This window comes from Strix aluco, chromosome 39, assembly GCF_031877795.1.
Source record: "Strix aluco isolate bStrAlu1 chromosome 39, bStrAlu1.hap1, whole genome shotgun sequence".
In the NCBI taxonomy this organism is placed as follows: Eukaryota; Metazoa; Chordata; class Aves; order Strigiformes; family Strigidae; genus Strix; species Strix aluco.
The window spans coordinates 627688-639495 of NC_133969.1; the positions used below are offsets into that span (position 1 = coordinate 627688).

General features: G+C 54.0%; 1 pseudogene; it reads right to left on the bottom strand.

The window, feature by feature from the left end:
• Window positions 1-1089: 1089 nt before the first annotated feature.
• LOC141917525 (vacuolar protein sorting-associated protein 28 homolog) lies at window positions 1090-3135 on the bottom strand (annotated as a pseudogene).
• Between the last annotated feature and the right edge of the window lie 8673 nt (window positions 3136-11808).

Consider the following 11808-nt stretch of genomic DNA (forward strand, 5'->3'; position numbering starts at 1 on the left):
ACGGTGACATCCTGGAGGTAGTCAGGTGAGGCCATGGGCCAAGGGGACATGTTGGTGGGGGACAGAGAGGATTTGGGGGGCACCCTGGCACAAGGATCCTCCCCCTCCCCAAGGGAGACCTGGCTCTGGCACAGGAGCACGGTGGTGCCACCGGCTCCGTCCGGAGGGCAGGGTTTAGGGGATGGAGGAGGAGGTTTAGGGATGGAGACTGGGTTTAAGGGATGTAGACTGGGGACGGAGGAGGAAGTTTAGGGACGGAGGGTGGGTTTAAGGACAGAGACTGAGTTTAGGGGATGGCAGATGAGGTTTAGGGGACAGAGGAGGAGGTTTAGGGACAGAGAGCAGGTTTAGGGACGGAAACTGGGTTTAGGGAACGGAGGAGGAGGTTTAGGGGACAGAGGGCAGGTTTTGGGGTCAGAAGAGAAAGTTCTGGGGATGGAAAGTGGGTTTAGGGGACAGAGACTGAGTTTAGGGGTGAGAGGCCGAGATTTAGGAACAAAAGGGACCCCCTTGGGGGACAAAATAGGGGACAAGGACAGGGGGGACCCTTTTGCCATCCCCCCTCCCTGCGCTGCAGGTGCCTCCCCATGTGCCCAGGTCTGGTTTCCCTGGATTTTTTGGCATCGGCACCGGCAACTCCCCCCAGCCCCGGCGAGCTAATGGCAGCCCCTCCCCTCAGGCTGCGACCCTCCGTTGGACGCCGCAACCGGGGCCAGAATCGCCGGCAAAATCCGGGATTTCCACCTCTGCGGTCAGCACGTCCGGCCCAGCCCCTGGCCAGACGCCGAATGAATCCAGCACGGTCCCGCCGAATGAATCCAGCACGGTCCCGCCGGTGTGGCCGTCATGTGGCACCGAAAGCTCTTCCACAAGAGCTTGCGGTTTTAACCGGCTCCTCGCGGTTTTAACCAGCGCAGCCATTACACACCGTATTTATCAACGTGACTGGTGGTTTTGGTGTTACCGGCGCTTGCCGGGCAGGTGACAGATAAGGAGTTTCTTGTCCCCAGCTTCCCCTGAACACCAGTAAGGACTGGGAGCAGAGGACTGGGAGGGGGACCGGTGGTGCCGGCACATGCCGGGGGCGGCTCAGGAGGGGAGGAAGCGGTTGAAGGTGTTGTAGGCAGATTCAGGGTCGAACAACATTTGCTGGACCTGGGAATCATCCAGCTCATCCGATGCCGACATCCTGCTGAGCGTCTGGAGCCTGGGAGGACGTGGCGAGGGGGGCTACATCAGCGGCACGCTGGCCCCTCCCCATCGAAAATGGTGCCGGTAACGGTGCCGGCCCACCAGCACTCACCATTGGTTGACTTTCCGCCTCCCCTCGAAGTCGGGGGGCAGGTGGCTCATCCGGTTCATCGTCTCCATCAGCTCCCATAGGTCTGGCTGGATCTAGGGAGTGAATTTTGGGGTACGTCGGCATCGCCAAACCAGGGCTCCCGGCGCTGCTGCGGGGCCCTTACCTCGCCCATGGCTCAGATCTCCAGGCACAGCTTGTCCATCACTGTGATGAAGAGCTGCCAGAGAAGGAGCCTTTCGCTCAATCATGACCCTTCCCACCCTGCCAAAACCACCAAAACCGAGTGCCAGCAGCCCCCCGGCACCGTACGGAGACCATACCAGCGATGCAGCGGTTGAGGTTGCCCTTGTCGTCCTTGATGGTGATGGGTCAGTCCTGCTCGATTCTCTCCATGGCCAAGGGACAGTTGAGCTATGGGGAAAACGACGCTGGAAGCAGCACAACCAGCACCCGCCAAATGCCAGCAGCAGGTTGGCGGTGGCACTGGAGGTACTGGCAGCGCCTGGGCTCACCCGGAACTTGCGGCAGAAGTCGTTACTGGAGCTGATTGCAGAGCCTTGTGCTTGTTTGAGGGCGGCTTTGAACTGGACGAGGAGGTGGGAGTTATAACACTATACGTTGTTATTATTGTATTTAAATAATATTAATAGTAACAAAATTATTTTAATTTAACATATTAATCAAGTTCTCATGCATAAACATGATAATTCCCGTAACTCATTTTCTTATTCCCACCTCTTTCCGGTCACGTGCACTTGAGTCCTGAAATGAGTCGGGGGCCGCTTTTGCGACCACCACGGATGACTGACCTAAAAGAAAGACCCTCCAATGCCCTTGACCCAAGGATTTTGGCTCACATTGTGATTTTACATGCTTCGAGGCCCTTTCACAATGTCACTTTTATGACACCTGGTCTACAGGGCAATAAATGGTCCTGACCACACAGTCTAACAATGGCACCTCATTGTGAGACTTATTCTTTGACTAGAAATCTGGTTGATGATGATCACTAGTCTACGTGGCCTTAGCCTGGGACTTTACAAAGGACTTTGTAGCAGCATAACTGGTTGTATAGTTACTCTAAATCATTCCTTATTTAACTCCAAATCACCAAAAATCATTAAAATCAGCTCAAAGTAATAACAAATCAGTAACGCAGATTCCAGAGGTGCAAGCACGGGGCAGCTGAGAGCAAGTCTGATGGCCAGCCTGGCTCTCCTCACTCTGCACTAAGGCTCTGCCTGTTTGCACCCCCAGACTCTCCATGGAGCACTTGTAGTGCAACAGAACGTCCAGGCTGTCTGCCTTCAGCACACACTCCTCAGGTAAGACAGGGCAGCAGGAGCCAAAGCCAGAAGAGCAAAGCCCCACAGCTCTGCTCTGCAGCCGGGGGGCCTGGGAGGGACAAGGCTGAAATCTCCTGGATTTCAGGAGTGGAGTTAACCAGCGATCACTGCAGGTTCCTCTCTGCCTTTTGGGGCACAGCAGGACTGACTCCTGCAGAGCCCACAGCACAATGCCTTGCTCCCCACTGCCCCTTCAGCCAGTAAACACAGAGCTCCAGCCCGGGAGCTGCCTGAAGGTCTTTCTGGAAGGACAGAGGCTGGGGGGGGTGGGGGTTCTGTCAGAAATGGAGAAAGCATTGCCCAGAGCAGTCAATCCTAAACTTTCACTAACTTTTCTTCATTGGGCAGGGCCCCATGACCCAGAGGAAGCAAATGGCCAACAGAAGCTTCAACAGAAAAGTGGGAGCTGCAGCTCTGGCACTTCTGGCTCTTCCTGGCCATCTCCCTGGCTTCCCTCCTGGGCAATGGCCTCATCATCACCGCCATCGCCTGTGACCACCACCCGCATGCCCCCATGTACTTCTTCCTCCTCAACCTCTCCCTCCTCCGCCTGGGCTCCATCTCCACCACTCTCCACAAAGCCATGTCCAATTCCCTCTGGGACAACAGGGACATCTACTCAGGATGTACTGCCCAGATCTTTCTCCTTCTCTTCTTAGTCACAGGAGAGTTTTGTCTCGTCACCATCATGTCCTATGACCGCTACATTGCCATCTGCAAACCCCTGCACTAGGGACCCTCCTGGGCAGCAGAGCTTGTGTCCACGTGGCAGCAGCTGCCTGGGGCACTGGGTTTCTCTGGGCTCTCCTGCACACGGCCAACACATTTTCACTACCACTCTGTGAAGACAATGCTGTGGACCAGTTCTTCTGTGAAATCCCCCAGATCCTCAAGCTCTCTTGCTCACACTCCTACCTCAGGGAATTTGGGCTTCTTGTGGTTAGTGCCTCTTTTTATTTGTCATGTTTTGTTGTCATTGTGGTGTCCTATGTGCAGATCTTCAGGGCCATGCTGAGGATCCCCTCAGAGCAGGGACAACACAAAGCCTTTTCCATGTGCCTCCCTCACCTGGCTTTATCAGCACTGGCACGTTTGCCCACCTGAAGCCCCCCCCATCTCTTCCCCATCCCTGGACCTGGTAGTGTCATTTCTGTACTCGGTGGTGCCTCCAACTTCGAACCCGCTCATTTCCAGCATGAGGAACCAGGAGGTCAGGGACGCCCTGAGGATCTTATACAAATACAGATTATTCCAGCATTAATAAGATGCCCACCATCCTCATCCCAGGAATTCAGTAAAATCCCAGCCTGTCTTTTGTTCTGTTTATCTACGTTGTATTTGTTTCTTACACATGTGATAATATTAATTGCAATTATAGAGTATTCATATTTTCTTTTAAGCTTGAAATTTTTTTTTTTTTCCTGTCTTGTAAGCATAATGTTCATAAGGAAGGAGGCTCTTTGCATAGCTAAAGAAGCCAGAATATAATCCTTTCCCTCTCCATCCATCTCTTAGTTCTCTGGAGCTGGGGCCCAGCCCCAGCAGGCAGAAGGGATTCAGGAGCCAAGGGCCCAGCTGACCCATGGAGGAGCAGCCCCAGTGCCCCTCGGGGCTGTCCCTCGCTGCCTCTCTGCTGCCTGTGAGCTGGGGCTTCTGCTTCCCTGCAGCCACTGCCAAGGACAGTGTGTGAGTCTGGGGGGGGCAGTGATTGGCACCTCAGAAAGTGAGTAACCATCCAAGGTGGAGTCTCCTGGAGGCAAAGGTGACCCTGAGGATGCCATGGTCTAACGAGGGCCCTGCAATGCTGGGAGAGCTGTGAGGAGCCAGAAGGCAAAGGGACATAGGACTGGAGAGTGGTTCAGGACATCTTTGAAAGACCAAGGGTTGGATCTAGTGCAGCCCTCCCTTGCCTTTTGTGCTATTTGAGACACCCCATTGTCCTGCCCAGCCCCATTCTTGGCCCTTGAGCCATACAGGGAAGACGAAAAAGGCCTCAACAGCAGTTATCCCCATCTGCCTGGGTCTGCTCTCCACCCCCACTAGCATGGCCAGTGGAAGGTCACCCCATGTCCCCAGGGCACCATAGTCCCCTTGCTCTGCATGGCTGCTTGGGACTGTGCAGAGAGCACAGGGACAGAGCCAGGAATGGCTGGGCAGGCCAGCACGGACATGCTCATGTGTGAAGAGGCTCTCTGGGGAGCAGGGATGTCGCTGGAGAAGAGCAAGGGAGCATTTTTGTGCCTGCAGGGAGGAATCCATGAAAAAGAGAAATGTTTTTCTGCAGACAGGTGGGCAGGGCAGGCTGCTCTGTCAGCTGGCCAAGACTCTTCTGCTGGCCTGGGAACAGAAGATGACACTGAGGGATCACAGTCAGTCTGTGGTGTCTTGTTTCAGGATCTTCTGGACCTGAGAGCTGGAGTCCTGCAGTTTCACTGACCTCCACTTCCTCATGCCATGGTGAACCTTCACTCTGGAGCTGATGCAGAGACCCCTCTCTGCCTTCCAGCTTTTGCTGGGCCCTTCCAAGGGGCTAGGGCTGTGGGGTGAGTGCCCAGAGCTCTGCAGCACCCACCAGCCCAGACTGGGCTTCTCTGTGGGTTTAAGCTGGGGAGTGGGCAAGGGAGATGGGAAGACCTGCGGAGGGGCTGGGCTGGGCTGGAAAGTGCCCAGGAGATGACACCACCAATGTTAGCTGAGCTGTGTGACCATGCAGGGAGAGGACACGCTGCAGTGGGTGTGTGGTGCAGACCCAGATATCATGGAAGGGAGAAGAGACATGCAGGTGCAGAAGAGAGGAGGCCGGTCTGTGCCCTTGGTGGCATGAACACACTGACAAGGTGCCCCAGGGCATTTATCACCCCCCAGCCCCTCCCATCGGCCATTTCCAGCACTGGTCACTCACCCCAGTTTATGGGTGGGTTTGCTCTGTGCCCATCTCCTTCCTCCTGCTGGTCTCGGTGCCTGTGACAGGGGAAGAGCCAGCCCTGCCCCAGCCTCTCCCTCTTGCCCAGACCTTGGCAGACCCCAGAGCAGGGCTGTCTGGGAACCTTTCTGTGGGACAAAGTTGGGGCTTGACTGGGGCCAGGCTCTGGGGAGCTGCGAAAGCAGGACAGCTGGTGGGGATGGACGCTGAGGTCTGGCAGGGGGGGCTCTGGCAGGGGACGTTTCCGCACCCCAAACACACCCTGTCCTGGGCAGTGTCTGAAGAGGGGGCCGTGGGGGCATGTGTTGGGCAGTGGGGCTGCACTAGTGCAGGGATGGGTCACAGGTGGGGGCCACAACACAATGATCAGGAGGTGGAAGCAAGGACAGGCTATGAAGGAGGCATTTAGAAACATGACCTGAGTGAGAGAGCATGTGTTTAGGAAATCCAAAGCTCCCCTGGAGCTGACAGGGGCTGCAGGTAACATCCAGAGCAAAATGAAGAGCTTCAGTCACTGCATTTGCAGTAAAAGGCTGAACAAGGCCCATGCCAGTTGCTGCTGAATGGGGAGGGGGTTTCGTAGCAGCAGAGACAGATGGGGATGAGTGACTCAACACCACCTTTTCTTTAGTCTTTACTGAAAAGGTCTCCCGGGCGTGGTACTGCCACTCGCCCCGGAGATGGGTAGACCTGACGGCCACCGCTGCAACATACTGCCTTGTGCTGGAGCTGTCATTTTTGGTTTCGATAGAAGATATCAAAGAAATACGGAAAAAGAAATGAAAAGGAAAAATATATTTTTTTTTAACCACCTCCCCCCGCCGCGCTCACGCGCGCACACACTATCCACCCCCCTGCCCCGACCCGTTATCCGTCGTGCAGTCGCTGGTATCACCCCACCCCTGCCCCGCCTCAAGGCAGCCTCTCTGCTCCGGTCCGCTCCACGCCGCCAGCCGCCACCCCCCCGCCTCCCCCGGCTGCCAGGGGACCGGTCAGAGGCAGCAGCTCCCCCCCACCCCCGGGTGGAGACGCCCGGCTCCCCGGGGCAAGCTCACGTTGGAACCGGGCGCCTTTCGCCGGGTCGGGGGCCCGGCGCTGCTGGGCGCTTGCCAGCTTCAGCTGTTGGTTTCACGGGATAGGTTCAGGTTTTCTCTTGTGTGTGTGTGTTATTTTTGTTTATTCCCCCCGCTTTTCGCTGTCCCGCAGAGGCGTGGGGACCGGGGGCCCTTCTCTGGCTCCGGGTCCGGGTCCCAGCGTTGCCAGGCGCTCATTGGCTTTGGTGTTTGGGTTTTTCCGAGGTGGGTGGGTGGGTGGGTGTGTGGGGAGGAGGGTCCTGGGGGGGTGTTGTTCGGCTTTTTTTTCCCCCTTGCCATCATTTGATTTTGACTTTTTAATTGTTTTTAATAAAATACATTTATTGAAATAGATGTCCACGATCCTGTAGCCACTGCCCCCCCTGCCGTGACACACGTGTGCTTGGACCCCCTCGCCCAGCTCCAAGAGCCGTGGGGGCCCCGCCCCCCACTGCAGCCATCACAGTCGGTATAAGTGTGGGTGAGGGTGGTCATAACCTGACGGTCCCCCCTCAAGGACTGCCGGGCTTTGTCCAACCTACTAAGGCTGTGGGCAAATCTGTTGTGGGTGAAGGTGAATGCGACCCAACAGTCTCCCTCAAGAACTGCTGGGCTTGCCCGACTTACAAAGACAGTGGGCGAGGCTCTTGGGCGATCGACCTGGGTATCGATGCCATTTAATTTGTTTCACTGGAAAATACTATCAAGTGGTGGGTGAGGTCACTCAATAAGGAGGAAGTAGCTATGATTCCCACACTGGGGCAGAGGCCAGTTTGGTTACCCCGAGGGGCATCCAGCGGGACCACGGGGAGGTATGACCTCTGCAGCTGCACCCAGTTAGTAACAATGATCCCATCTCTTAAGAGAGTCATAGTTACTCCCACCGTTTACCCGCGCTTCATTGAATTTCTTCACTTTGACATTCAGAGCACTGGGCAGAAATCACACTGCGTCAACACCTGCCATGGGCCTTCGCGATGCTTTGTTTTAATTAAACAGCTGCATGCTCCTTGTCTGCAGCAGTTCTAAGCCAGCTGCTAGGCGCTGGCTAAGGTGGGCCTGTACGCACACTGCGGGAACCCTCCGGCTCCCCGCCGGTGTTCTGGTTCCCACCTGTGCTCTGTGATGGTGCTTTGTGATGGATTTGAAGCTGTTTGAAATCTTGACCCATAACTACAGTAGGAAACCGCTCCAATTATCTGTACAAGTCTTGAAGACTTGAAGAAAAGTACAGGAAGAGACATGTCTCCTTAGGGCTTGCTTTATTTTAGTGAGTCCATGGTGTATTTTGATGCCGAGTCCTTGAACCTCAGGTATTGAGAAGAGGTTGCACAAACCCCTCAAATTGTCCATGTAAAAAACAAAACCCAAAGTACCTTGAAGCATTATCGAGTCCCTCTGAGGAACATTTCCAGGAGAGCCTCTCTAGGGACTCGTTAGGATAGATAAGTGTAGTCCATGATTGCAGGTAGGCAAAGGTAAATGCAGGCAGCTCAGATGCTGAGAAAACCCAGGTTTTGTTTGATGAAGCAGAAAGGCCAAGCCCCAACCCCCAGCCCCTGGGAAGGCAGATCGTGTCCTTCACGCATTGCTCTGGGGTCTTCCGGGGCCAGTGGGATATGGGGTGGGTGATGCTGAGTGAAGGACAATGGTATGACAGTCCTCAGCCTTACTGGGGGTGTCCAAAGGGACAGCGAGCACCTTCCCCCCCCAGCGCCTTCGGACAACATGTCCCCTCATTGGCCTTGGGACAGTTCGGGACAATGTCTACTGCTTTGCGCAAGACCAGGTAGATGACATTAGTTGCTCTTCCAACTCTTCTTTGGGAGGCCAGTGACTGGCGAGATAGGTGTGTGTTCATGTGATGTTGATGGGGATGTCGGTGCGTGTAACCACTAGTGAACGTCAAACCAGAGCAAACAGTGAGTAGAAGACACCTGGGAGTCCGGTATTTTTCAGAGCCCAGTCTGGTCTGGGCACTAGATAGCCCAGAGGCTCTGCAAGAAGCCACCCGAGGAGTAACGTTGCCCAAACCACCTCGTGGGGAAACTGAGGTGTCTTGGGCATCTGTTACTGATGAGGCCATAGGTCTTGACCCAGAGGGAAAATGGTCCTGTATGGAAGAGAGCATCAGCAATGCATGGAGCTGTGTCTGGGGTTGGACGAGGAGTCAGCTGAGAGCTGAGGGGTCAACATGAGAGGGAAGAACAACATGGGCAATGCTGTGGTTGGTGGATGTCTGCTCCAGACCTCCTGGTCAGGAAGAGGAAGTAGATGAGGCCTTCTTCAGACAACTGGAAGAAGCCTCATGTTTGCAGGCCCTGGCACTCATGGAGGACTTACACTATTCCCATATCTGCCAAAGGGGCAACAGAGCAAGGTGCAAGCCACACAGGCTGCTTTTGGAGCTTGCTGGCTTGTCCTGAGAAGGGTGACTGAGGAGACAGTGAGGTGAGATGCCCTGGGACTTCATACTTCCAAACAAGGAAGAGGTGGTCAGGGATGGAACAGTCAGGGGTGAGAAGGTAGAGCTGAGTCTCCTGAGAGAAGGGAACAAGGCTTCATGAGAGCAGGTTTGGCCTGCTGAGGGACTTGATTGGAACAATCCCATGGGATACGACCCTGCAGAGAAGAGGGGTGCAGAGAGCTGTTTGATGGTCAAGGATCTCTTCCAGCACCAGAAGACTCCACCTGGACACGCAGGAAGTCATGCAAAGGTGGCAGGAGACTGGCAGGGATGAAAAAGGAGCTCCTGACTGAAATGAAGCATGAAGAGACACCACAGAGAAGGTGGAAGCTGGCTGCCTTCCAGTCTCAATGGTTCTGAGACTGTGCTGGAGAGAGCCATTGGGGGGGGTGTGTGTGCGCTTGTCTGTGCGTGGGGGACGAGGGGATCCTGGGGCCAGGTTCTGGATAGATGGAAGATGTAAATCAAGATCTTGGAGGGATCCATTTGGTCTGTGTGTCTATGTAGGTGTATGTCAAAAACTGTTCATAAACAAGAGACTGTTCATAAAGAGGATGTCTCAAACAATGTGAGTGGGATGCCCTGTGGGGGAGAAGCAGAGCGAGCTCTGCGGTGGTGGGGTGGCGGGCCATTTCTCACCCCCTCCCTCCTGTTGTTGCCCAGAGACAGAACTTGCCTCACTGCCCAGGTACAAGCCAGAGAAAATGAGAACCTTCTGGAACAACCTATTGCGCATGCATAAGAAAGACTTTATAAAGGCAATATGCCACGTGTCCTTGTCGACCAACAGCTACAGACCAAGCTGGCTACTCTGTGACAACGTGGGATCCAAGGGTGGTCATTCCCCTTTTCCTAGCCCCTCCTCCTCTGTTTTCTCTTTCCTCTTTTTGCTCTCTCTCTCTTTCTTACATATATCCATGTGTATAAACTTTTGATGAATTGAATTGCAGTCAGTTGATCGTTGACGGGTTATTAGGAGAATAGTCTCATCACCAAAGTGCCTTTATTTGTTCTCTGGACAGTTATCAGGTGATTGTTGCCAAATTGTCTCCATTCATTCACTAAAGTGGTCAGTTAATGAAGTCACCAGCACAGTTGTTCCTCTGAGTCATTTTCGTGACTCAGCCGCCCTGCGCCTCTGCCTAGCAGTGATCGGCTCTTCCACTGGCACGCAGGCTCTTGGGGAATTCAAAAGATTCACCCCCCCTTGTTACCCACCATGTGGGAAGACAGAGATATATATCTTGCAGTAGTGTACCAACAGCCCACCCTTGTTTCCCTTTCTCCACTGACCGTGGTTTTGATTGGCCTTTTCCTGCACCACGGGTGTTCCCTTGACGACAATGCCAGTGTGGGGCAGGGAGGCTGGGTCAGTGCAGGGACAGGGCTGGCTCTGACAGGGGCCAGGAAGCAGCTGCCAGGAGGTGACAGCAAGGACAGTTTACAAAGGAGAAATTTATATAGATTGACTTCTTTGTTTTTAGGGAGGCAAAGCTTGCCTGGAGCTGGTAGTTGCAAGGAAAGTCAAGAACAAAAAGATGAGCTTCAGTGGCTCATTAGAGAGCAAGGCTGAACAAGGGAAGTGCAGGGCTGCTGCTGAATGGGGAGGGTGATTGAACAGGAGCAGACACAGGCAGGGCTGGGGGACTCAATGCCATCCTTGCCTGAGTCTCTATTGAAAAGGTCTCCAGGCCTCAGTGCTCAGAGAAAGGGCTAAACGAGCAGGAGAACACGTACTGGCAGGAACTTCAGGAAATGCAGCAAGGACAAGTGCCAGTGTGTGACCCCGCAGGATATTCTGTAAGAGTTGGTCAGAAGATCAGCATTGTCTCAACATTGTCCTCAGGGACGTGGACAGGAAGGTACCCGACAGTGGCCTGTCTGGAACACAGTTGCTGATCGCTGGAGTGGAATGTGGTGCAAGGGCTCCTGAATGCAGAACTGTGCGGCACAGTGAGTGCAGTGCTGTTCTCCTGAGCATTGACTCATGTGGTGCAGGCAGTGCAGTGCTCTTCTCCTGAGCACTGGCCCGTGTGGTGCAGGGAGTGCAGTGCTGTTCTCCTGAGCACTGACCCGTGTGGTGCAGGCAGTGCAGTGCTGTTTTTCGTACCCGAGCCATGTGGTACAGAGTGCTGTGCTATTGTTCGGTACCTGAGCCTAACCGGAGCCATTAGAGATGACCGCATTGCTACTGTCAAAAAAGATGGATCACAACTGCTGCCATAACATTGATGAAGAAATCATGAACTTTAGATGAACTTTGCTTCATTATAATACCAAAACACACCTCCTGGCTGAAGTCTGCCCGCCTCTAAGACCAACCACACCTCAGACACTCCCCCCTGTGCATCCGTGGTAGCCTCGCTCGAGAAGGGCGGAGATCCCTGAGGCAGAGGAGGAGCAAGGTGTGTCACTAAGCATAAAAGATGACTTCTGGACAACAAAAATTCGAAGCTTCCCCACCAAGGATCACGACTATCGACAATGTGATCATTTGTAATGCTTCGTGGAATGAGGGTGAGGATTTTGTGGATGAGTTGCAGTGCAAAGATGAGGATCAATATTTGCATGTGTGGTTTTCCATATATGTAAAACTCTGTGAGTGGATGTGTTTGACCCATCTCCTCTACAAATGAAAGGTTGGATCAGATGATCCTTGAGGTCCCTTCCAATCTGTTATTCTATTCCACAACAGA